Genomic DNA, 25,996 nt, shown 5'->3' with positions numbered 1-25,996 from the left:
TAGGGTTCATCCCACAAGTAGTACTTTGCATCAGTAATTAATTTCTTCTTTTGTATCCTGTTGTACTCCTTGGGTATGAACCTTGCAGCTTTATAGTTTGCAATATCGGCAAACCATGGTGTTTCCTGAATGGCAAATAAATGCTCATCCGGAAAAGTCTCAGAGATCTCAAGAGAGGGGAGGGGCGTTCCTTCTACTGGCTCTATCCGGGACAGATGATCAGCCACTTGGTTCTCTGTCCCTTTTCTGTCTCTTATTTCTATATCAAACTCTTGCAGAAGCAACACCCATCTGATGAGCCTGGGTTTTGAATCCTGCTTTGTGAGTAGATATTTAAGAGCAGCATGATCAGTATACACAATCACTTTTGATCCTACTAAGTATGATCTGAACTTGTCAATGGCGTAAACCACTGCAAGTAATTCTTTTTCTGTGGTTGTGTAATTTTTCTAGGCATCATTTAGAACGCGACTAGCATAATAAATGACGTGCAGAAGCTTGTCATGCCTCTGTCCCAACACTGCACCAATGGCGTGATCACTGGCATCACACATTAGCTCAAATGGTAATATCCAGTCTGGTGCAGAAATAACTGGTGCTGTGACCAGCTTAGCTTTCAGCGTTTTAAATGCCTGCAGGCACTCTGTGTCAAACACAAATGGCGTGTCAGCAGCTAGCAGATTGCTTAGAGGTTTTGCGATTTTTGAAAAATCCTTTATAAACCTCCTATAGAATCCTGCATGCCCCAGAAAGCTTCTGATTGCCTTGACATTGGCAGGTGGTGGTAATTTTTCAATTACCTCTATTTTTGCTTGATCCACCTTTATTCCCTTGTTTGAGATTTTATGCCCAAGAACAATCCCTTCAGTCACCATGAAGTGACATTTTTCCCAGTTTAAAACTAGGTTGGTCTCTTGGCATCTTTTCAGAACAAGTTTCAGGTGATCAAGACAGGAGCTGAATGAGTCTCCATATACTGAGAAGTCATCCATGAAGACTTCCAGAAATTTTTCCACCATATCAGAAAAAATAGAGAGCATGCATCTCTGGAAGGTTGCAGGCACATTACACAGCCCAAATGGCATCCTTCTATAAGCAAACACTCCAGATGGACATGTGAATGCTGTTTTCTCTTGATCCTGAGGATCTACTACAATCTGGTTATAGCCCGAGTAGCCGTCCAAAAAGCAGTAATAATCATGACCTGCTAGTCTTTCTAGCATCTGGTCTTTGAATGGTAAAGGAAAATGATCCTTTCTGGTGGCTGTGTTGAGCCTTCTGTAGTCAATACACATGCGCCACCCTGTAACTGTTCTTGTAGGAACCAGTTCATTTTTTTCATTATGAATCACTGTCATGCCTCTTTTTTTTGGGACGACTTGGACAGGGCTCACCCAGGGGCTATCAGAAATAGGATAAATAATCCCAGCCTCTAGTAATTTGGTGACCTCTTTCTGCACCACTTCCTTCATGGCTGGATTTAGCCGTCTCTGTGGTTGAACCACTGGTTTAGCATTATCCTCCAATAAAATTTTGTGCATGCATCTAGCTGGGCTTATGCCCTTAAGGTCACCTTTGGACCACCCAAGAGCTGTCTTGTGTGTCCTTAGCACTTGAATAAGTGCTTCCTCTTCCTGTGAATTTAAGGCAGAGCTCATGATCACTGAAAAAGTGTCACCTTCTCCCAGAAATGCATATTTCAAGGATGGTGGTAATGGCTTGAGCTTGGGTTTAGGAGGTTTTTCCTCTTCCAGAAGAGATTTCAGAGGCTCTTTCATGTCCTCTGAATCCTCCAAATCAGGCTGAACATCTTTAAAGATGTCTTCCCCAACTCCGATTCGAGACTCTCAGCCATGTTGATCTCTTCTACCAAGGAGTCAATGAGATCAACTTTCATGCAGTCTGTTGATGTGTCTGGATGCTGCATGGCTTTGACAGCGTTCAACTTAAACTCATCATCATTGACTCTCAGGGTTATTTCCCCCTGTTGGACGTCAATGAGGGATCGTCCAGTTGCTAGGAAGGGTCTTCCTAGAATGAGAGTAGCACTCTTGTGCTCCTCCATTTCCAGCACAACGAAGTCAGTGGGAAAGGCGAATGGCCCAACCCTGATAATCATGTCTTCAATCACGCCTGATGGGTATTTAGTGGAGCCATCAGCAAGTTGGAGACATATCCGGGTTGGTTTAACTTCTTCAATTAAACCAAGCTTTCTGATAGTGGATGCAGGTATTAGGTTGATTCTTGCCCCAAGATCGCATAAAGCTGTCTTGGTGCAATTACCTTCTAATATGCATGGTATCAGAAAACTCCCAGGGTCTTTAAGCTTTTCAGGAAAGCTCTTCAGAATGACTGCACTGCATTATTCAGTGAGGAGAACTCTTTCTGTTTCTCTCCAATCCTTTTTATGACTCAAGATCTCTTTCATGAACTTGGCATAAGAAGGTATTTGCTCAAGTGCTTCTGCGAATGGAATCTTTATTTCAAGAGTCCTGAGGTAATCTGCAAAGCGAGCAAATTGCTTATCCTGCTCCTCTTTCCGGAGTTTTTGAGGATAAGGTATCTTGGCTTTATATTCCTCAACCTTAGTTGCTGCAGGTTTATTGCCTACAGAAGTGGTTGAATAAGCCTTTTTAGAGGGGTTGTTATCAGCATTTGTGTGTGTCTGATCCCTCACTGGCAATTGAGTGCCAGGGTTAGAAGCTGGAGTGAAATTGGACGCCAGCTCCTTGTCTGTTCCTGGCGTCTGAACGCCAGAACTGTGCCCATTTTGGGCGTTCAGCGCCAGATCTTGCCCATTTTGGGCGTTCAACGCCAGATCCTTGCCTATTTCTGGCGTTGAACGCCCGTCCTGCCTTGTTTCTGGCGTTGAACGCCAGTCCTGAGCATGGTATGGGCGTTCAGCGCCAGCCTTCCACCAAATTTCTGGCATTTTAGTTCCAGAATTACTTTTTCCTGGGCTCTTACTGTCCTCAGGTGAATTTTGGGTGGTTTGCTCATTTCTTAGCTTTTTGCTGCCTTGAGGTTGGGTATTTAATATTTTCCCACTTCTTAATTGAATTACTTGGCATTCTTCTGTTATTTGCCTTGACAGCTGCTGCTTTGTTTGCTTAAACTGTTCTTCCATATGTATATTAGCCATCCTTGTCTCTTGTAGTCTATCTTTGAATTCGGCTAACTGCTTTGTTAGAAAGTCCAATTGCTGATTGAATTCAGCAGCTTGTTTTACAGGGCTGAGTTCAGCAGTTACTGTCTTAACCTCTTCTTTCATGGAAGGGTCGCTACTTAGGTACAGATGCTGATTCCTGGCAACTGTATCAATGAGCTCTTGAGCCTCTTCAATTGTCTTTCTCATGTGCATAGATCCACCAGCTGAGTAATCTAGAGACATCTGAGCTCCTTCTGCAAGCCCATAATAGAAGATGTCTAACTGAACCCACTCTGAAAACATTTCAGAGGGGCATTTTTGTAGCATCTCTCTGTATCTCTCCCAGGCATCATAAAGAGATTCATTATCTCCTTGTTTAAAGCCTTGGATGTCCAGCCTTAGCTGTGTCATCCGTTTTGGGGGAAAGTATTGATTCAGGAATTTTTCTGTCAGCTGTTTCCATGTCCTTATGCTGGCCTTAGGTTGGTTATTTAACCACCTCTTAGCTTGATCTTTCACAGCAAATGGAAACAGTAATAGTCTGTAGACATCCTGATCTATTTCCTTATCATGTACTGTATCAGCAATTTGTAAAAACTGTGCCAGAAACTCTGTAGGTTCTTCCTGTGGAAGACCGAAATACTGGCAATTTTGCTGCACCATGATAATGAGCTGAGGATTAAACTTAAAGCTACTGACTCCAATGGAGGGTATGCAGATACTACTCCCATATGAAGCAGTAGAGGGGTTAGCATATGACCCCAGAGTCCTCCTAGACTGTTCATTTCCACTTAGATCCATGATGGAGAAAGGGAGATGATAAAAAAAATATATTTTATTTATTTATTTATTTATTTCGAAAATGAAATAAATTAAAATAAAATAAATAAAAATGGTTGAAAATTTTCGAAAAAAAATGAGGAGAGAGAAAGTGGTTAGGATGTTTTGAAAAGGATATGATGATTTTTGAAAAAGGTTTTAAATTTTGAAATAAAAATCTGAATTTTAAAGGCAAATTTCGAAAATTTGCTTTAAAATAGAGAGAAAAGATATTTTTGAATTTAAAGAGGAGAGAGAAAAACAATAAGATAGCACAAGATTTAAAATTTTTAGATCTAATGCTCCTTGTTTTTGAAAATTTTGGAGGGAAAACACTAAGGAAGACCAAACTTAAAACTTTTAAGATCAAGACACAAGGAAAACTCAAGAACACTTTGAAGACTCACAAGAACACAAGAACATGAAGAAAGAACACCAAACTTAAAATTTTTAGAAAACCAAACCAAAATTTTCGAAAACCAAAGGGAAATCAACAAGAAAACACCAAACTTAAAGTTTGGCACAAAATTTAATAGAGAAATTATTATTTATGAAAAAGAAGATTTTGAAAAGAATATAAAAGATTCTAACCCAATTACCAAGAACACAGATTAACGCTCTAGCCAAATGAGTTATGAATGTAACACTTGTTTTGAAGAAGTATTTTTTATTTTATTTTTTTTAACCAAGAACAATAATAAGAGACTCTAAACCAAAAAGAAAAATTTTCCTAATCTAAGAAACAAAATAAACCGTCAGTTGTTCAAACATGAACAATCCTCGGCAATGGCGCCAAAAACTTGGTGCACGAATTATGAATCACACTTTTCACAACTCGTACCACTAACCAGCAAGTGCACTGGGTCGTCCAAGTAATACCTTACGTGAGTAAGGGTCGAATCCCACGGAGATTGTTGGTTTGAAGCAATCTATGGTTATCTTGTAATTCTTAGTCAGGAAGTCAATTTTATTTATCAGTTGAATTGCGAATAAACAAGAGAGCATGGGTTAAAGGTTACTTGTTATGCAGTAATGGAGAATATGTTGGAGTTTTGGAGATGCTTTGTCTTCTGAATCCCTGCTTTCCTCTGTCTTCTGATTCACGCACGCACGTCCTTCTATGGCAAGCTGTGTGTTGGGGCATCACCGTTGTCAGTGGTTACATCCCCTCCTCTTGTGAAAATGGTCCAAATGCTCTGTCACAGCACGGCTAATCATCTGAGGTTCCCGATCATGCTGGAATAGGATTCACCCTCCTTTTGCGTCTGTCACTACGCCCAGCACTCGCGAGTTTGAAGCTCGTCACAGTCATTCAATCCCTGAATCCTACTCGGAATACCACAGACAAGGTTTAGACTTTCCGGATTCTCATGAATGCCGCCATCAATCTAGCTTATACCACGGAGATTCTGATTTAGAAATCTAAGAGATATTCATTCAATCTGATGTAGAACAGAGGTAATTGTCAGACACACGTTCGTGGATTGAGAAAGGTGATGAGTGTCACTGATCATCACCTTCTCCATAGTTAGGCGCGAATGGATATCTTAGATAGGAACACGCATGTTTGAATAGAAAACATAAATACTTGCATTAATTCATTGAGACACAGCAGAGCTCCTCACCCCCAACAATGGAGTTTAGAGACTCATGCCGTCAAAGAGTACAAAGTTCAGATCTGAAATGTCATGAGATGCAAAATGAGTTTCTAAAAGTTGTTTAAATACTAAACTAGTAGCCTAGGTTTACAAAAAGTGAGTAGACTATGACAGATGGTGCAGAGATCCACTTCTAGGGCCCACTTGGTGTGTGCTGGGGCTGAGACTTAAACAATTCACATGCATAAGGCTGTTTTGGGTGTTCAACGCCAGGTTTGACTGGCGTTGAACTCCAACTTTTAATCCTTTTCTGGCGCTGGACGCCAGAATTGGGCAGAGAACTGGCGTTGAACGCCAGTTTACGTCATCTATCCTTAAGCAAAGTATGGACTATTATATATTGCAGGAAAGCTCAGGATGTCTACTTTCCAACACAATTAGAAGCGCGCCATTTCAAGTTTTGTAGCTCCAGAAAATCCACTTTGAGTGCAGGGAGGTCAGAATCCAACAGCATCAGTAGTCCTTTTTCAGCCTGAATCAGATTTTTGCTCAGCTCCCTCAATTTCAGCCAGAAAAATACCTGAAATTACAGAAAAACACACAACTCATAGTAAAGTCCAGAAATATGAATTTTTCTTAAAAACTAATGGAAACAAACAAAAAACTCACTAAAACATACTAAAAACTATATGAAATTAACCCCAAAAAGCGTATAAAATATCCGCTCATCACCCATCCTCTTGTGAAAATGGTCCAAATGCTCTGTCATGGCACGGCTAATCATCTGAGGTTCTCGATCATACTGGAATAGGATTCACCCTCCTTTTGCGTCTGTCACTACGCCCAGCACTCGCGAGTTTGAAGCTCGTCACAGTCATTCAATCCCTGAATCCTACTCGGAATACCACAGACAAGGTTTAGACTTTCCGAATTCTCATGAATGCCGCCATCAATCTAGCTGACACCACGAAGATTCTGATTAAGAGATCTAAGAGATACTCATTCAATCTAAGGTAGAACGGAAGTCGTTGTCAGGCACGCGTTCATAGGGAATGATGATGATTGTCACGTTCATCACATTCAGGTTGAGGTGCGAATGAATATCTTAGAAGCGGAATAAGTTGAATTGAATAGAAAAACAGTAGTACTTTGCATTAATCTTTGAGGAACAGCAGAGCTCCACACCTTAATCTATGGAGTGTAGAAACTCTACCGTTGAAAATACATAAGTGAAAGGTCCAGGCATGGCCGAATGGCCAGCCCCCATGATCTAAGAACCAGACGTCCCAAGATGATCAAAAGATCAAAAGATAATCCAAAGATGATCCAAAGATGTCTAATACAATAGTAAAAAGTTCTATTTATAATAAACTAGCTACTAGGGTTTACAGAAGTAAGTAATTGATGCATAAATCAACTTCCGGGGCCCACTTGGTGTGTGCTTGGGCTGAGCTTGAATGTTACACGTGTAGAGGTCAATCTTGGAGTTGAACGCCAGTTTGTAACGTATTTCTGGCGTTTAACTCCAGACAGCAGCGTAGAACTGGCGTTCAACGCCCTTTTACGTCATCTAAACTCGGCCAAAGTATGTACTATTATATATTGATGGAAAGCCCTGGATGTCGACTTTCCAACGCAATTGGAAGCGCGCCATTTTGAGTTTTGTAGCTCCAGAAAATCCACTTTGAGTGCAAGGAGGTCAGAATCCAACAACATCAGCAGTCCTTCTTCAACCTCTGAATCTGATTTTTGCTCAAGTCCCTCAGTTTCAGCCAGAAAATACCTGAAATCACAGAAAAACACACAAACTCATAGTAAAGTCCAGAAATATGAATTTAACATAAAAACTAATGAAAACATCCCTAAAAGTAACTAGATTCTACTAAAAACATACTAAAAACAATGCCAAAAAGCGTATAAATTATCCGCTCATCACAACACCAAACTTAAATTGTTGCTTGTTCCCAAGCAACTGAAAATTAAATAGGATAAAAAGAAGAGAATATACTATAAATTCCAAACTATCAATGAAACATAGCTCCAATCAGATGTGCGGGACTTGTAGCTTTTTGCCTCTTGAATAGTTTTGGCATCTCACTTTATCCATTGAGGTTCAGAATGATTGGCATCTATAGGAACTCAGAGTTCTAATAGTGTTATTGATTCTCCTAGTTCAGTATGATGATTCTTGAACACAGCTATTTTATGAGTCTTGGCCGTGGCCCTAAGCACTTTGTTTTCCAGTATTACCACCGGATACATAAATGCCACAGACACATAATTGGGTGAACCTTTTCAGATTGTGACTCAGCTTTGCTAAATTACCCAATTAGAGGTTTCCAGGGTTCTTAAGCACACTCTTCTTTTGCTTTGGACCTTGACTTTAACCGCTCAGTCTCAAGTTTTCACTTGACACCTTCACGCCACAAGCACATGGTTAGGGACAGCTTGGTTTAGCCGCTTAGGCCAGGATTTTATTCCTTTAGGCCCTCCTATCCACTGATGCTCAAAGCCTTGGGATCCTTTTTATTGCCCTTGCCTTTTGGTTTTAAGGGTTATTGGCTTTTTTCTCTTGCCTCTTGGTTTTAAGAGCTTTTGGCTTTTTCTGCTTGCTTTTTCTCTTCTTTTTTTTCGCTATTTTTTTTCTCTTTTTTTTTCTGCAAGCTTTGTTCTTTGCTGCTTTTTCTTGCTTCAAGAATCATTTTTATGATTTTTCAGATTATCAAATAACATGTCTCCTTTTCATCATTCTTTCAAGAGCCAACATATTTAACATTCTTAAACAACAACTTCAAAAGACATATGCACTGTTCAAGCATTCATTCAGAAAACAAGAAGCATTGTCACCACATCAATATAATTAAGCTAAGTTCAAGGATAAATTCGAAACTCATGTACTTCTTGTTCTTTTGAATTAAAACATTTTTCATTTAAGAGAGGTGATGGATTCATAGGACATTCATAACTTTAAGACATAGTTACTAAATACTAATGATCATGTAATGAAGGTACAAACATGGATAAACACTTAACATAGAGAAAACGAAAAACAGAGAATGTAAGAACAAGGAATGAGTCCACCTTAGTTATGGTTGCGTTTCCTTCTTGAGGAACCAATGATGTCCTTGACCTCTTCTATGTCTCTTCCTTGTCTTTGTTGCTCCTCCCTCATTGCTTTTTGATCTTCTCTAATTTCATGGAGGATGATTGAGTGCTCTTGATGTTCCACCCTTAATTGTCCCATGTTGGAACTTAATTCTCCTAGGGAGGTGTTGATTTGCTCCCAATAGTTTTGTGGAGGAAAATGCATTTGAGGCATCTCCAGGATCTCATGGTGATGAGCTTCATGCGTCTTTTGAGATCCATGAATGGGTTCTCTTGCTTGCTCCATCCTTTTCTTAGTGATGGGCTTCTCTTCCTCAATGGGAATGTCTCCTTCTATGGAAGCTCCAGCTGAGTAACATAGATGGCAAATAAGATGAGGAAAAGCTAGCCTTGCCATGGGGGAGGACTTTTCGGCTATTTTGTAGAGTTCAAGGGAGATGACTTCATGAACTTCTACTTCCTCTCCAATCATGATGCTATGAATCATGATGGCCCGATCCACAGTAACTTCGGATCGGTTGCTGGTGGGGATGATGGAGCGTTGTATGAACTCTAACCATCCTCTAGCTACAGGCTGGAGGTCTAGTCTTCTTAGTTGAACCGGCTTGCCTTTGGAGTCAATCTTCCATTGAGATCCTTCCACACATATGTCCATGAAGACTTGATCCAACCTTTGATTAAAGTTGACCCTTCTAGTGTAGGGGCGTGCATCTCCTTGCATCATAGGCAAGTTAAACTCCAACCTCACATTTTCCGGACTAAAATCTAAGTATTTCCCCCGAACCATGGTGAGATAATTCTTTGGGTCTGGGTTTTTACTTTGATCATGGTTCCTAGTGATCCATGCATTGGCATAGAACTCTTGAACCATTAGGATGCCGACTTGTTGGATGGGTTTTGTTAGAACTTCCCAACCTCTTCTTTGGATTTCATGTCGGATCTCCGGATACTCATTCTTTTTGAGCTTGAAAGGGACCTCAGGGATCACCTTCTTCTTGACCACAACATCATAGAAGTGGTCTTGATGAGCTTTGGAGATGAATCTTTCCATCTCCCATGACTCGGAGGTGGAAGCTTTTGTCTTCCCTTTCCCTTTTCTAGAGGATTCTCCGGTCTTGGGTGCCATCAATGGTAATGGAAAAACAAAAAGCTTATGTTTTTACCACACCAAACTTAGAATATTGCTCGCCCTCGAGCAAGAGAAGAAAGAATAGATGAAGAAGAAGAAGAAAATATGGAGGAGAGGTTGGAGGGGTGTATTCGGCCAAGGAGGGGAAGAAAGGGTTGTGTTGTGTGAAAATGAAGAAGAATGGAGGGCTTTATATAGGGAAGGGAGGGGGGTAAGGTTCGGCCATAAGGGTGGGTTTTGGGTGGGAAATTGATTTTGAATTTTGAAGGTAGGTGGGGTTTATGAGGTAGGTTTATGGGGAAGAGTGGATGGATGTGAGTGGTGAAGTGGTGATAGGGAAGAGAGATTGAGGTGATTGGTGAAGAGTTTTGGGGAAGAGTGTTTATGGGATTGTGTGAAAGAGGGGTGAGAAGAAGTGAGTGGAGGTAGGTGGGGATCCTGTGGAGTCCACAGATCCTGAGGTGATCCTGTGGGGTCCACAGATCCTGAGGTGTTCAAGGATTTACAACCTTGCACCAAATTAGGCATGCAAAATGCCCTTGCACACAACTCTGGGCATTCAGCGCCAGATTGGTGCTTGTTCTGGGCGTTGAACACCCATTTGTTGCCCATTTCTGGCGTTGAACACCAGAACCATGCTTGTTCTGGGCGTTCAGTGCCAGCTCTTCTCCTGGGTGCAATTCTGGCATTCAAACGCCCAGATGCTGCTAATTTTGGGCGTTCAGTGCCAGAACCATGCTCTGTTCTAGCGTTGAACGCCAGCCAGATGCTTCTTACTGGCGTTTAAACGCCAGTAAGGTCTTCCTCCAGGGTGTGATTTTTCTTCTGCTATTTTTGATTCTGTTTTCAATTTTTATATTTATTTTGTGACTCCACATGATCATGAACCTAGTAAAACATGAAAGAACAAGAAAAATAAAATTAGATAAATAAAAATTGGGTTGCCTCCCAACAAGCGCTTCTTTAATGTCAATAGCTTGACAGTGGGCTCTCATGGAGCCTCACAGATGTTCAGAGCATTGTTGAGACTTCCCAACACCAAACTTAGAGTTTGGATATGGGAGTTCAACACCAAACTTAGAGTTTGGTTGTGGCCTCCCAACACCAAACTTAGAGTTTGACTGTGGGGGCTCTGGTTGACTCTGTTTTGAGAGAAGCTTACTGTGCCTCTTTTCCATGTTTACAGAAGGGTAACCTTGAGTTGTAAACACAAGGGAGTCCTCATTCAATTGAAGGACTAATTCACCTTTGTCAACATCAATCACAGCTCTTGCTGTGGCTAGGAAGGGTCTTCCAAGGATGATAGATTCATCCTCATCCTTCCCAGTATCAAGGACTATGAAATCAGCAGGGATGTAAAGGCCTTCAACCTTTACTAACACGTCCTCTACTTGTCCATAAGCCTGTTTTCTTGAATTGTCTGCCATCTCTAATGAGATTTTAGTGGTTTGCACCCCATAGATTCCCAGTTTCTCTATTATAGAGAGGGGCATGAGGTTTATCCCAGAGCCAAGGTCACACAGAGCCTTCTCAAAGGTCATGGTGCCTATGGTACAAGGTATTACGAACTTTCTAGGATCCTGTTTCTTCTGAGGCAATGTCAGTTGATCCAGATCACTTAGTTCATTGGTGAACAAAGGAGGTTCATCTTCCCAAGTCTCAATACCAAATAATTTGGCATTCAGCTTCATGATTGCACCAAGAAACTTGGCAGCTTGCTCTTCAGTAACATCCTCATTCTCTTCAGAAGAGGAATACTCATCAGAGATCATGAATGGCATAAGGAGGTTTAATGGAATCTCTATGGTCTCTGGATGAGCCTCAGATTCTTTTGGTTCCTTAGAGGGAAACTCCTTATTGATCACTAGACGTCCCAGGAGGTCTTCCTCCTTGGGATTCACGTCCTCTCCCTCCCTTACAGGTTCGGCCATGGTAATTAATTCAATGGCCTTGCACTCTCCTTTTGGATTTTCTTCTGTATTTCTTGGGAGAGTACTAGGAGGGATTTCAGTGATCCTTTTACTCAGCTGGCCCACTTGTGCTTCCAAATTTCTAATGGAAGACCTTGTTTCATTCATGAAACTCACAGTGGCCTTAGATAGATCAGAGACTAAGTTTGCTAAATTAGAGGTATTTTGTTCAGAGTTCTCTGTCTGTTGCTGAGTGGATGATGGAAAGTATTTACTATTGTTAAACCTATTTCTTCCACCATTATTAAAGCCTTGTTGAGGCTTTTTTTGATCCTTCCATGAGAGATTTGGGTGATTTCTCCATGATGGATTATATGTGTTTCCACAAGGCTATTGTAGGGTTTTCAGGATCAAAAGCTTCTTCTTCAGAAGATGCCTCTTGAGTACTGTTGGATGCAGCTTGCATTCCATTCAGACTCTGAGAAATCATATTGACTTGCTAAGTCAATATTTTATTCTGAGCCAATATAGCATTCAGAGTATCAATTTCAAGAACTCCCTTCTTCATAGGCGTTCCATTATTCACAAGATTCCTTTCAGAAGTGTACATGAACTGGTTATTAGCAACCATGTCAATGAGTTCTTGAGCTTCTGCAGGCGTTTTCTTTAGGTGAATGGATCCACCTGCAGAGGTATCCAATGACATTTTAGCTAATTCAGACAGACCATCATAGAATATATCCAGGATGGTCCATTCTGAAAGCATGTCAGAAGGACACTTTTTGGTCAGTTCTTTGTATCTCTCCCAAGCTTCATAGAGGGATTCACCTTCTTTCTGTCTGAAGGTCTGAACATCCACTCTAAGATTACTCAGCTTTTGAGGAGGAAAGAACTTGGCTAAGAAAGCCTTGACCAGCTTATCCCAAGAGTTCAGGCTGTCCTTAGGTTGAGAGTCCAACCATACTCTAGCTCTGTCTCTCACAGCAAAAGGGAAAAGCATGAGCCTGTAGACTTCAGGATCTACTCCATTAGTCTTAACAGTATCACATATCTGCAAGAATTCAGTTAAGAACTGAAAAGGATCTTCAGATGGAAGTCCATGAAACTTGTAGTTCTACTGCATCAGAGAAACTAATTGAGGTTTAAGCTCAAAATTGTTTGCTCCAATGGCAGGAATGGAGATGCTTCTTCCGTGTAAATTGGAATTAGGTGCAGTAAAGTCACCAAGCATCCTCCTTGCATTATTATTATTTTCGGCTGCCATCTCCTCTTCTGTTCAAAAATTTCTGAAAGGTGCTTGCTGGATTGTTGTAATTTAGCTCCTCTTAGTTTCCTCTTCAGAGTCCTTTCATGTTCTGGATCTGCTTCAACAAGAATATTCTTGTCTTTGCTCCTGCTCATATGAAAAAGAGGGAACAGAAAAATAATAATAATAGGGATCCTTTTTACCCAAGCATAGAGGTTCCCTTATGTGAGTGGAAGAAAAGAAGAAGAGAAAATCTGAACTCAGAGAGAGAGGGTTCGGATTTTTGGTGAGATGAAGTGTTAGTAGATGAATAAAGGAATAGAAGAAGATGAGAGAGAAGGAGAATTTTCGAAAATTATTTTTGAAAAAGAGTTAGTGATTTTCGAAAATAGTTTTTGAAAAAGGTTAGTAATTTTGGAAAACTAAAATCAAAAATTAAAATAATTAGTTAATTAAAAAGAAATTTTGAAAAAAGAGGGAAGATATTTTCGAAAATTAGAGAGAGAGGGAGTTAGTTAGGTAGTTTTGAAAAAGATAAGAAACAAACAAAAAGTTAGTTAGTTAGTTGAAACAAATTTGAAAATCAATTTTGAAAAGATAAGAAGATAAGAAGTTAGAAAAGATATTTTAAAATCAAATTTTTGAAAAAGATATGATTTTGAAAAAGATAAGATAGAAAGATATTTTTGAAAAGATATGATTGAAATTAGTTTTGAAAAAGATTTGATTTTTAAAATCACAATTAATGACTTGATTCACAAGAAATCACAAAATATGATTCTAGAACTTAAAGTTTGAATCTTTCTTAACAAGCAAGTAACAAACTTGAAATTTTTGAATCAAAACATTAATTGATGATGTTATTTTCGAAAATTAGGAGGTAAAGATAAGAAAAAGATTTTTGAAAAATATTTTTAAAATTTTCGAAAATAACTAAGAAAATTGAAAAAGATTTGATTTTTGAAGAAGATTTTGAAAAAGATAAGATTTTCAAATTGAAAATTTGATTTGACTCATGAAAACAACTAGATTTTTAAAATTTTTGAAAAAGTCAAATCTAATTTTCGAAATTTTAAGAGAAGAAAAAGGAGAAGATATTTTTTTTTGAATTTTGAATTTTTAATGATGAAAGAGAAAAACATGAAAAAGATGCAATGCATGAAAGTTATGGATCAAAGTATGTGATGAATGCAAGAACACTATGAATGTCAAGATGAACACCAAGAACACTTTGAATGTCATGATGAACATCAAGACTTATTTTTGAAAATTTTTATATGCAAAGAAAATATGCAAGACACCAAACTTAGAAATCTTTCATGTTTAGACACTATGAATGCAAAAATGCACATGAAAAACAAGAAAAGATGCAAAATAAGAAAACATCAAGATCAAACAAGAAGACTTACCAAGAACAACTTGAAGATCATGAAGAACACCATGAATGCATGAATTTTTCAAAAAATGCAAGATGAACATGCAATTGACACCAAACTTTAAATCTGACTCAAGACTCAAACAAGAAATACAAAATATTTTTTTTTGATTTTTATGATTTTATGATTTTTTTGTATTTTCTTTTAATTTTTTTGAAAATCATTTTGAAAAAGAAAAATAAGGATTCCAAAATTTTTAATATGAATTCCAGGAATCTTATGCTCTTTAGTCTAAAGCTCCAATCAAAGGGTCATGCATGGCTTAATAGCCAGCCAAGCTTTAGTATGTAACTCAGACATGACACGCCTGACATTCCCTACCCAGAGGAATTAGACATGGCTTTACAGCCAGCCAGGCTTCAACATGCTTCATGAAACACTAGAATTCATTCTTAAAAATTCTGAAGAAAAATATATTTTTGAAAACATTTTTATTTTAAATTTTTTTTTCGAAAACAAAGGAGAAATTTTTGAAAGGTTTTTAAAAAATTTTTGAAAATAAAACAAAAAGAAAATTACCTAATCTGAGCAACAAGATGAACTGTCAGTTGTCCAAACTCGAACAATTCCCGGCAACGGCGGCAAAAACTTGGTGCACGAAATTGTGATCATCAATGGCGCCATCAACATGGTACGCTCAATTGTAATCTCAACTTTTTATCACAACTTCGATACAACTAACCAGCAAGTGCACTGGGTCGTCCAAGTAATAAACCTTACATGAGTAAGGGTCGATCCCACGGAGATTGTTGGTATGAAGCAAGCTATGGTCACCTTGTAAATCACAGTCAGGCAGATATCAAAAGGTTATGGAGTTTTCGAAATTAAATAATAAGTAAACGTAAAATAAGGATAGAAACACTTATGTAATTCATTGGTGAGAATTTCAGATAAGTGTATAGAGATGCTTTCGTTCCTCTGAATCTCTGCTTCCCTGCTGGCTTCATCCAATCAGTCTTACTCCTTTCCATGGCTGGCTTTATGTAAGGACATCAACGTTGTCAATGGCTACTTTTAATCCTCTCTGGAAAATGGTCCGATGCGCTGTCACTGCATGGCTAATCGTCTGGAGGCATCACCCTTGTCAATGGCTGCATCCTATCCTCTTGTGAAAATGGTCCAAATGCTCTGTCACATCATGGCTAATCATATGAGATTCTCGATCATACTGGAATAGGATTCACCCTCCTTTTGCGTCTGTCACTACGCCCAACACTCGCGAGTTTGAAGTTTGTCACAGTCATTCAATCCCAGAGTCCTACTCGGAATACCACAAACAAGGTTTAGACTTTCCAGACTCTCATGAATGCCGCCATCAATCTAGCTTATACCACGAAGATTCTGATTAAGAGATCCAAGAGATACTCATTCAATCTAAGGTAGAACGGAAGTGGTTGTCAGGCACGCGTTCATAGGGAATGATGATGATTGTCACGTTCATCAAATTCAGGTTGAAGTGCGAATAAATATCTTAGAAGCGGAATAAGTTGAATTGAATAGAAAAACAGTAGTACTTTGCATTAATCTTTGAGGAACAGCAGAGCTCCACACCTTAATCTATGGAGTGTAGAAACTCTACCGTTGAAAATACATAAGTGAAAGGTTCAGGCATGGCCGAATGGCCAGCCCCCATGATCTAAGAAAAAAACGTCCTAGGATGATCAAAAGATCAAAAGCTAATCCCAAGATGTCTAATACAATAGTAAAAAGTCCTATTTATAATAAACTAGTTACTAGGGTTTACAGAAGTAAGTAATTGATGCATAAATCCACTTTCAGGGCCCACTTGGTGTGTGCTTGGGCTAAGCTTGAATGTTACACGTGTAGAGGTCAATCTTGGAGTTGAACGCCAGTTTGTAACGTATTTCTGGCGTTCAACTTTGGCTTGTGACGTGTTTCTGGCGTTTAACTCCAGACAGCAGCATAGAATGGGCGTTCAACGCCCTTTTACATCATCTAAACTCGGCTAAAGTGTGAACTATTATATATTGCTGGAAAGCCCTGGATGTCAACTTTCCAACGCAACTGAAAGCGCACCATTTTGAGTTCTGTAGCTCCAGAAAATCCACTTTGAGTGCAGGGAGGTCAGAATCCAACAGCATCAGCAGTCCTTCTTCAACCTCTGAATCTGATTTTTGCTCAAGTCCCTCAATTTAAGCCAGAAAATACCTGAAATCACAGAAAAATACACAAACTCATAGTAAAGTCCAGAAATGTGAATTTAACATAAAAACTAATGAAAACATCCCTAAAAGTAACTAGATTCTACTAAAAACATACTAAAAACAATGCCAAAAAGCGTATAAATTATCCGCTCATCACAACACCAAACTTAAATTGTTGCTTGTCCCCAAGCAACTGAAAATCAAATAGGATAAAAAGAAGAGAGTATACTATAAATTCCAAACTATCAATGAAACATATCTCCAATTAAATGAGCGGGACTTGTAGCTTTTTGCCTCTTGAGTAGTTTTGGCATCTCACTTTATCCATTGAAGTTTAGAATGATTGGCATCTATAGGAACTCAGAGTTCAGATAGTGTTATTGATTCTCCTAGTTCAGTATGATGATTCTTGAACACAGCTATTTTATGAGTCTTGGCCGTGGCCCTAAGCACTTTGTTTTCCAGTATTACCACCGGATACATAAATGCCACAGACACATAATTGGGTGAACCTTTTCAGATTTTGACTCAGCTTTGCTAAAGTCCCCAATTAGAGGTGTCCAGGGTTCTTAAGCACACTCTTCTTTTGCTTTGGACCTTGACTTTAACCGCTCAGTCTCAAGTTTTCACTTGACACCTTCACGCCACAAGCACATGGTTAGGGACAGCTTGGCTTAGCCGCTTAGGCCAGGATTTTATTCCTTTAGGCCCTCCTATCCACTGATGCTCAAAGCCTTGGGATACTTTTTATTACCCCTGCCTTTTGGTTTTAAGGGTTACTGGCTTTTTGCTCTTGCCTCTTGGTTTTAAGAGTTTTTGGCTTTTTCTGCTTGCTTTTTCTTTTTCTTTCTATTTTTTTTCGCCTATTTTTTTTTCTGCAAGCTTTGTTCTTTGCTGCTTTTTCTTGCTTCAAGAATCATTTTTATGATTTTTCAGATTATCAAATAACATGTCTCCTTGTCATCATTCTTTCAAGAGCCAACATATTTAACATTCTTAAACAACAACTTCAAAAGACATATGCACTGTTCAAGCATTCATTCAGAAAACAAGAAGCATTGTCACTACATCAATATTATTAAACTAAGTTCAAGGATAACTTCGAAACTCATGTACTTCTTGTTCTTTTGAATTAAAACAGTTTTCATTTAAGAGAGGTGATGGATTCATAGGACATTCATAACTTTAAGACAAAGTTACTAAATACTAATGATCTTGTAATGAAGACACAAACATAGATAAGCACTTAACATAGAGAAAACGAAAAACAGAGAAAGTAAGAACAAGGAATGAGTCCACCATAGTGATGAGTGTGTTTCCTTCTTGAGGAACCAATGATGTCCTTGAGCTCTTCTATGTCTCTTCCTTGTCTTTGTTGCTACTCCCTCATTGCTTTTTGATCTTCTCTTATTTCATGAAGGATGATGGAGTGCTCTTGATGTTCCACCCTTAATTGTCCCATGTTGGAACTTAATTCTCCTAGGGAGGTGTTGATTTGCTCCCAATAGTTTTATGGAGGAAAATGCATTTGAGGCATCTCCAGGATCTCATGGTGATGAGCTTCATGCGTCTCTTGAGATCCATGAATGGGCTCTCTTGCTTGCTCTATCCTTTTCTTAGAGATGGGCTTCTCTTCCTTAATGGGAATGTCTCCTTCTATGAAAGCTCCAACTGAGTAACATAGATGGCAGATGAGGTGAGGAAAGGCTAACCTTGCCATAGTAGAGGACTCGTCAGCCACCTTGTAGAATTCTTGAGGTATAATCTCATGAACCTCCACCTCTTCTCCAATCATGATGCTATGGATCATGATGGCCCGATCTATAGTAACTTCAGACCGGTTGCTAGTGGGAATGATTGAGCATTAAATGAACTCCGACCATCCTCTAGCTATAGGCTTAAGGTCCAGTCTTCTCAGTTGAACCGGTTTGCCTTTTGAGTCAATCTTCCATTGAGCTCCTTCCACACATATGTCCATGAGGACTTGGTCCAACCTTTTATCAAAGTTGACCCTTCTAGTTTAGGGGCGTGCATCTCCTTGCATCATAGGCAAGTCAAACGCCAACCTCACATTTTTCGGACTAAAATCTAAGTATTTCCCCCGAACAATGGTGAGATAATTCTTTGGATCCGGGTTCTTACTTTGATCATGGTTCCTAGTGATCCATGCATTGGCATAGAACTCTTAAACCATTAGTATGCCGACTTGTTGGATGGGTTTTGTTAGAACTTCCCAACCTCTTCTTTGGATTTCATGTCGGATCTCCGGATACTCATTCTTCTTGAGCTTGAAAGGGACCTCGGAGATCACCTTCTTCTTGGCCACAACATCATAGAAGTGGTCTTGATGAGCTTTGGAGATGAATCTTTCCATCTCCCATGACTCGGAGGTGGAAGCTTTTGTCTTCCCTTTCCCTTTTTTAGAGGATTCTCTGGTCTTGGGTGCCATCATTGGTAATGGAAAAACAAAAAGCTTATGCTTTTACCACACCAAACTTAAAATATTGCTCGCCCTCGAGCAAGAGAAGAAGGAAAAGATGAAGAAGAAGAAGAAAATATGGAGAAGAGGGGGAGAGGTGTATTCGGCCAAGAAGAGAAGAGAGGGTTGTGTTGTGTGAAAATGAGGAAGAATGGAAGGCTTTATATATGGAAGGGAGGGGGGGTTAGGTTCGGCCATATAGGGTGGGTTGGGTGGGAAATTGATTTTGAATTTTGAATGTAGGTGGAGTTTATGAGGTAGGTTTATGGGGAAGAGTGGATGGATGTGAGTGGTGAAGTGGTGATAGGGAAGAGAGATTGAGGTAATTGGTGAAGAGTTTTGGGGTAGAGTGTTTATGGGATTGTGTGAAAGAAGGGTGAGAAGAAGTGAGTGGAGGTAGGTGGGGATCCTGTGCGGTCCACAGATCCTGAGGTGATCTTGTGGGGTCCACAGATCCTGAGGTGTTCAAGGATTTACAACCTTGCACCAAATTAGGCATGTAAAATGCCTTTGCACACAACTCTGGGCGTTCAGTGCCAGATTGGTGCTTGTTCTGGGCGTTGAACGCCCATTTGTTGCCCATTTCTGGCGTTGAACGCCAGAACCATGCTTGTTCTGGGCGTTCAGCGCCAGCTCTTCTCCAGGGTGCAATTCTGGCGTTCAAACGCCCAGATGCTGCCCATTTTGGGCGTTCAGCGCCAGAACCATGCTCTGTTCTGGCGTTGAACGTCAGCCAGATGCTTCTTAGTGGCGTTTAAACGCCAGTAAGGCCTTCCTCCAGGGTGTGATTTTTCTTCTGCTATTTTTGATTCCGTTTTCAATTTTTATATTTATTTTGTGACTCCACATCATCATGAACCGAATAAAACATGAAAGAACAAGAAAAATATAATTAGATAAATAAAAATTGGGTTGCCTCCCAACAAGCGCTTCTTTAATGTCAATAGCTTGACAGTGGGCTCTCATGGAGCCTCACAGATGTTCAGAGCATTATTGAGACTTCCCAACACCAAACTTAGAGTTTGGATATGGGAGTTCAACACCAAACTTAGAGTTTGGTTGTGGCCTCCCAACACCAAACTTAGAGTTTGACTGTGGGGGCTCTGGTTGACTCTGTTCTGAGAGAAGCTTTTTATGCTTCCTCTCAATGTTTACAGAAGGATGTCCTTGAGTTTTAAACTCAAGGGAGTCCTCATTCAACTAAAGGACTAGTTCACCTCTGTCAACATCAATTACAGCTCTTGCTGTGGCTAGGAAGGGTCTTCCAAGGATGATGAATTCATCCTCATCCTTCCCAGTATCTAGGACTATGAAATCAGCAGGGATGTAAAGGCCTTCAACCTTTACTAACACGTCCTCTACTTGTCCATAAGCCTGTTTTCTTGAATTGTCTGCCATCTCTAATGAGATTTTAGCAGCTTGTTCCCCATAGATTTCCAGTTTCTCTATTACAGAGAGGGGCATGAGGTTTATCCCTGAACCAAGGTCACACAGAGCCTTTTCAAAGATCATGTTGCCTATGGTACAAGATATTACGAACTTTCCAGGGTCCTGTTTCTTCTGAGGCAATCTCAGTTGATCTAGATCACTTAGTTCATTGGTGAACAAGGGAGGTTCATCTTCCCAAGTCTCAATACCAAATAATTTGGCATTCAGCTTCATGATTGCACCAAGAAACTTGGCAGCTTGCTCTTCAGTAACATCCTCATTCTCTTCAGAAGAGGAATACTCATCAGAGCTCATGAATGGCATAATGAGGTTCAATGGAATCTCTATGGTCTCTAGATGAGTCTCAGATTCCTTTGGTTCCTCAGAGGGAAACTCCTTATTGATCACTGGACGTCCCAGGAGGTCTTCCTCCTTGGGATTCACGTCCTCTCCCTCCCTTACAGGTTCGGCCATGGTAATTAATTCAATGGCCTTGCACTCTCCTTTTGGATTCTCTTCTGTATTGCTTGAGAGAGTACTAGGAGGGATTTCAGTGATCCTTTTACTTAGCTGGCCCACTTGTGCCTCCAAATTTCTAATGGATGACCTTGTTTCATTCATGAAACTCACAGTGGCCTTAGATAGATCAGAGACTAAGTTTGCTAAATTAGAGGTATTTTGTTCAGAGTTCTCTGTCTGTTGCTGAGTGGATGATGGAAAAGGTTTACTATTGTTAAACCTATTTCTTCCACCATTATTAAAGCCTTGTTGAGGCTTTCGTTGATCCTTCCATGAGAGATTTGGGTGATTTCTCCATGATGGATTATATGTGTTTCCATACGGTTCACCCATATAATTTACCTCTGCTATTGCAGGGTTTTCAGGATCATAAGCTTCTTCTTCAGAAGATGCCTCTTGAGTACTGTTGGATGCAGCTTGCATTCCATTCAGACTCTGAGAAATCATATTGACTTGCTGAGTCAATATTTTATTCTGAGCCAGTATGGCATTCAGAGTATCAATTTCAAGAACTCCTTTCTTCATAGGCGTCCCATTACTCACAGGATTCCTCTCAGAAGTGTACATGAACTGGTTATTAGCAACCATGTCAATGAGTTCTTGAGCTTCTGTAGGCGTTTTCTTTAAGTGAATGGATCCACCTGCAGAAGTATCCAATGACATCTTAGCTAATTCAGACAGACCATCATAGAATATATCCAGGATGGTCCATTCTGAAAGCATGTCAGAAGGACACTTTTTGGTCAGTTCTTTGTATCTCTCCCAAGCTTCATAGAGGGATTCACCTTCTTTCTGTCTGAAGGTCTGAACATCCACTCTAAGCTTACTCAGCTTTTGAGGAGGAAGGAACTTGGCTAAGAAAGCCTTGACCAGCTTATCCCAAGAGTTCAGGCTATCCTTAGGTTGAGAGTCCAACCATACTCTAGCTCTGTCTATTACAGCAAAAGGGAAAAGCATGAGCCTGTAGACTTCAGGATCTACTCCATTAGTCTTAACAGTATCACAGATCTGCAAGAATTCAGTTAAGAACTGAAAAGGATCTTCAGATGGAAGTCCATGAAACTTGCAGTTCTGCTGCAACAGAGAAACTAATTGAGGCTTCAGCTCAAAATTGTTTGCTCCAATGGCAGGAATGGAGATGCTTCTTCCATGTAAATTGGAATTAGGTGCAGTAAAGTCACCAAGCATCCTCCTTGCATTATTATTATTTTCGGCTGCCATCTTCTCTTCTTGTTCGAAAATTTCTAAAAGGTGCTTGCTTGATTGTTGTAATTTAGCTTCTCTTAGTTTTCTCTTCAGAGTCCTTTCAGGTTCTGGATCTGCTTCAACAAGAATGTTCTTGTCCTTGCTCCTGCTCATATGAAAAAGAGGGACAGAAAAATAATAATAATAGGGGTCCTTTTTACCACAGTATAGAGGTCCCTGTGTGAGTAGAAGAAAAGAAGGAGATGAGAGAGAAAGAGAATTTTTGAAAATAATTTTTGAAAAAGAGTTAGTGATTTTCGAAAATTGTTTTTGAAAAAGGTTAGTAATTTTCGAAAATTAAAATCAAAAATTAAAATAATTAGTTAATTAAAAAGAAATTTTGAAAAAGAGGGAAGATATTTTCGAAAATTAGAGAGAGAGAGAGAGTTAGTTAGGTAGTTTTGAAAAAGGTAAAAAAAAACAAAAAGTTAGTTAGTTAGTTGAAATAAATTTGAAAATCAATTTTGAAAAGATAAGAAGATAAGAAGTTAGAAAGGATATTTTAAAATCAAATTTTTGAAAAAGATAAGATAAAGAGATATTTTTGAAAAGATATGATTGAAATTAGTTTTGAAAAAGATTTGATTTTTAAAATCACAATTAATGACTTGATTGACAAGAAATCACAAGATATGATTCTAGAACTCAAAGTTTGAATCTTTCTTAACAAGCAAGTAACAAACTTGAAATTTTTGAATCAAAACATTAATTGATGATGTTATTTTCAAAAATTAGGAGATAAAGATAAGAAAAATATTTTTCAAAATATTTTTAAAATTTTCGAAAATAACTAAGAAAAATGAAAAAGATTTGATTTTTGAAAAAGATTTTGAAAAAGATAAGCTTTTTAAATTGAAAATTTGATTTGACTCATAAGAAACAACTAGATTTTAAAATTTTTTGAAAAAGTGAACTCAAATTTTCGAATTTTATGAGAGAAAAGAGGGAAAGATATTTACAATTAAGCTTAAGGTTTATTTTATGCACTATTGAGGCATCACCTTCTTCTTGGTGCACGAAATTATGATCATGAATGGCGCCATCAACATGGTACGCTCAATTGTAATCTCAACTTTTTATCACAACTTCGCACAGCTAACCAACAAGTGCACTGGGTCGTCCAAGTAATAAACCTTACGTGAGTAAGGGTCGATCCCACGGAGATTGTTGGTATGAAGCAAGCTATGGTCACCTTGTAAATCTCAGTCAGGCGGATATCAAAAGGTTATGGAGTTTTCGAAAATTTAATAATAAGTAAACATAAAATAAGGATAGAAACACTTATGTAATTCATTGGTGAGAATTTCAGATAAGCGTATAGAGATGCTTTCGTTCCTCTGAACCTTTGCTTTCCCGCTGTCTTCATCCAATCAGCCTTACTCCTTTCCATGGCTGGCTTTATGTAAAGGCATCACCGTTGTCAATGGCTACATCCCATCCTTTTGTAAAAATGGTCCAAATGCTCTATCACAGCATGGCTAATCATCTGAGGTTCTCGATCATACTGGAATAGGATTCACCCTCCTTTTGCGTCTGTCACTACGCCCAGCACTCGCGAGTTTGAAGTTCGTCATAGTCATTCAATCCCAGAGTCCTACTCGGAATACCACAGACAAGGTTTAGACTTTCCGGACTCTCATGAATGCCGCCATCAATCTAGCTTATACCACGAAGATTCTGATTAAGAGATCCAAGAGATACTCATTCAATCTAAGGTAGAACGGAAGTGGTTGTCAGGAACACGTTCATAGGGAATGATGATGATTGTCACATTCATCACATTCAGATTGAAGTGCGAATGAATATCTTAGAAGCGGAATAAGTTGAATTGAATAGAAAAATAGTAGTACTTTGCATTAATCTTTGAGGAACAGCAGAGCTCCACACCTTAATCTATGGAGTGCAAAAACTCTACCGTTTGAAAATACATAAGTGATGAAGGTCCAGGAATGGCCGAGAGGCCAGCCCCCATGATCTAAGAACTAGGCATCCCAAGATGATCAAAAGATCAAAAGATAATCCAAAGATGATCCAAAGATGTCTAATACAATAGTAAAAAGTTCTATTTATAATAAACTAGCTACTAGGGTTTACAGAAGTAAGTAATTGATGCATAAATCCACTTCCGGGGCCCACTTGGTGTGTGCTTGGGCTGAGCTTGAATGTTACACGTGCAGAGGCTCTTTCTGGAGTTGAACGCCAGGTTGTAACGTATTTTTGGCGTTCAACTCTGGTTTGTGACTTGTTTCTGGCGTTTAACTCCAGACAACAGCGTAGAACTGGCGTTCAACGCCCTTTTATGTCGTCTAAACTCGGCCAAAGTATAGACTATTATATATTGATGGAAAGACCTGGATGTCTACTTTCCAACACAATTGGAAGCGCGCCATTTTGAGTTCTGTAGCTCCAGAAAATCTACTTTGAGTGCAGGGAGGTCAGAATCCAACAGCATCAGCAGTCCTTCTTCAACCTCTGAATCTGATTTTTGCTCAAGTCCCTCAGTTTCAGCCAGAAAATACCTGAAATCATAGAAAAACACACAAAATCATAGTAAAGTCCAGAAATGTGAATTTAACATAAAAACTAATGAAAACATCCCTAAAAGTAACTAGATTCTACTAAAAACATACTAAAAACAATGCCAAAAAGCGTATAAATTATCCGCTCATCACAACACCAAACTTAAATTGTTGCTTGTCCCCAAGCAACTGAAAATCAAATAGGATAAAAAGAAGAGAATATACTATAAATTCCAAATTATCAATGAAACATAGCTCCAATCAGATGAGCGGGACTTGTAGCTTTTTGCCTCTTGAATAGTTTTGGCATCTCACTTTATCCATTGAGGTTCAGAATGATTGGCATCTATAGGAACTCAGAGTTCAGATAGTGTTATTGATTCTCCTAGTTCAGTATGATGATTCTTGAACACAGCTATTTTATGAGTCTTGGCCGTGGCCCTAAGCACTTTGTTTTCCAGTATTACCACCGGATACATAAATGCCACAGACACATAATTGGGTGAACCTTTTCAGATTGTGACTCAGCTTTGCTAAAGTCCCCAATTAGAGGTGTCCAGGGTTCTTAAGCACACTCTTCTTTTGCTTTGGACCTTGACTTTAACCACTCAGTCTCAAGTTTTCACTTGACACCTTCACGCCACAAGCACATGGTTAGGGACAGCTTGGTTTAGCTGCTTAGGCCAGGATTTTATTCCTTTAGGCCCTCCTATCCACTGATGCTCAAAGCCTTGGGATCCTTTTTATTGCCCTTGCCTTTTGGTTTTAAGGGTTATTGGGTTTTTGCTCTTGCCTCTTGGTTTTAAGAGCTTTTGGCTTTTTCTGCTTGCTTTTTCTCTTCTTCTTTTTTTTTTCGCTATTTTTTTTCTCTTTTTTTTTCTGCAAGCTTTGTTCTTTGCTGCTTTTTCTTGCTTCAAGAATCATTTTTATAATTTTTCAGATTATCAAATAACATTCCTCCTTGTCATCATTCTTTCAAGAGCCAACATATTTAACATTCTTAAACAACAACTTCAAAAGACATATGCACTGTTCAAGCATTCATTCAGAAAACAAGAAGCATTGTCACTACATCAATATTATTAAACTAAGTTCAAGGATAACTTCGAAACTCATGTACTTCTTGTTCTTTTGAATTAAAACAGTTTTCATTTAAGAGAGGTGATGGATTCATAGGACATTCATAACTTTAAGACATAGTTACTAAATACTAATGATCATGTAATGAAGACACAAACATGGATAAGCAC

The 25,996-nt window shown here is 39.1% G+C and overlaps 2 non-coding genes across 2 annotated transcripts; both read left to right on the top strand.

Annotated features, from left to right (window-relative positions):
* The first annotated feature begins 12,469 nt into the window (after positions 1–12,469).
* On the top strand, positions 12,470–12,577 carry LOC148553168 (small nucleolar RNA R71). Its single transcript, XR_015893451.1, has one exon. It is a non-coding gene; the product is annotated as a small nucleolar RNA R71 (small nucleolar RNA).
* Positions 12,578–21,699: 9,122 nt separating this feature from the next.
* On the top strand, positions 21,700–21,807 carry LOC148553167 (small nucleolar RNA R71). Its single transcript, XR_015892808.1, has one exon. It is a non-coding gene; the product is annotated as a small nucleolar RNA R71 (small nucleolar RNA).
* Positions 21,808–25,996: the final 4,189 nt, after the last annotated feature.

Source organism: Arachis ipaensis, chromosome B7 (genome assembly GCF_059453495.1).
Source record: "Arachis ipaensis isolate K30076 ecotype BB chromosome B7, ASM5945349v1, whole genome shotgun sequence".
NCBI classification, from domain to species: domain Eukaryota; kingdom Viridiplantae; phylum Streptophyta; class Magnoliopsida; order Fabales; family Fabaceae; genus Arachis; species Arachis ipaensis.
Note: the sequence above shows the minus strand (reverse complement) of the source record. Positions and strands in the feature narration are given on the sequence as shown.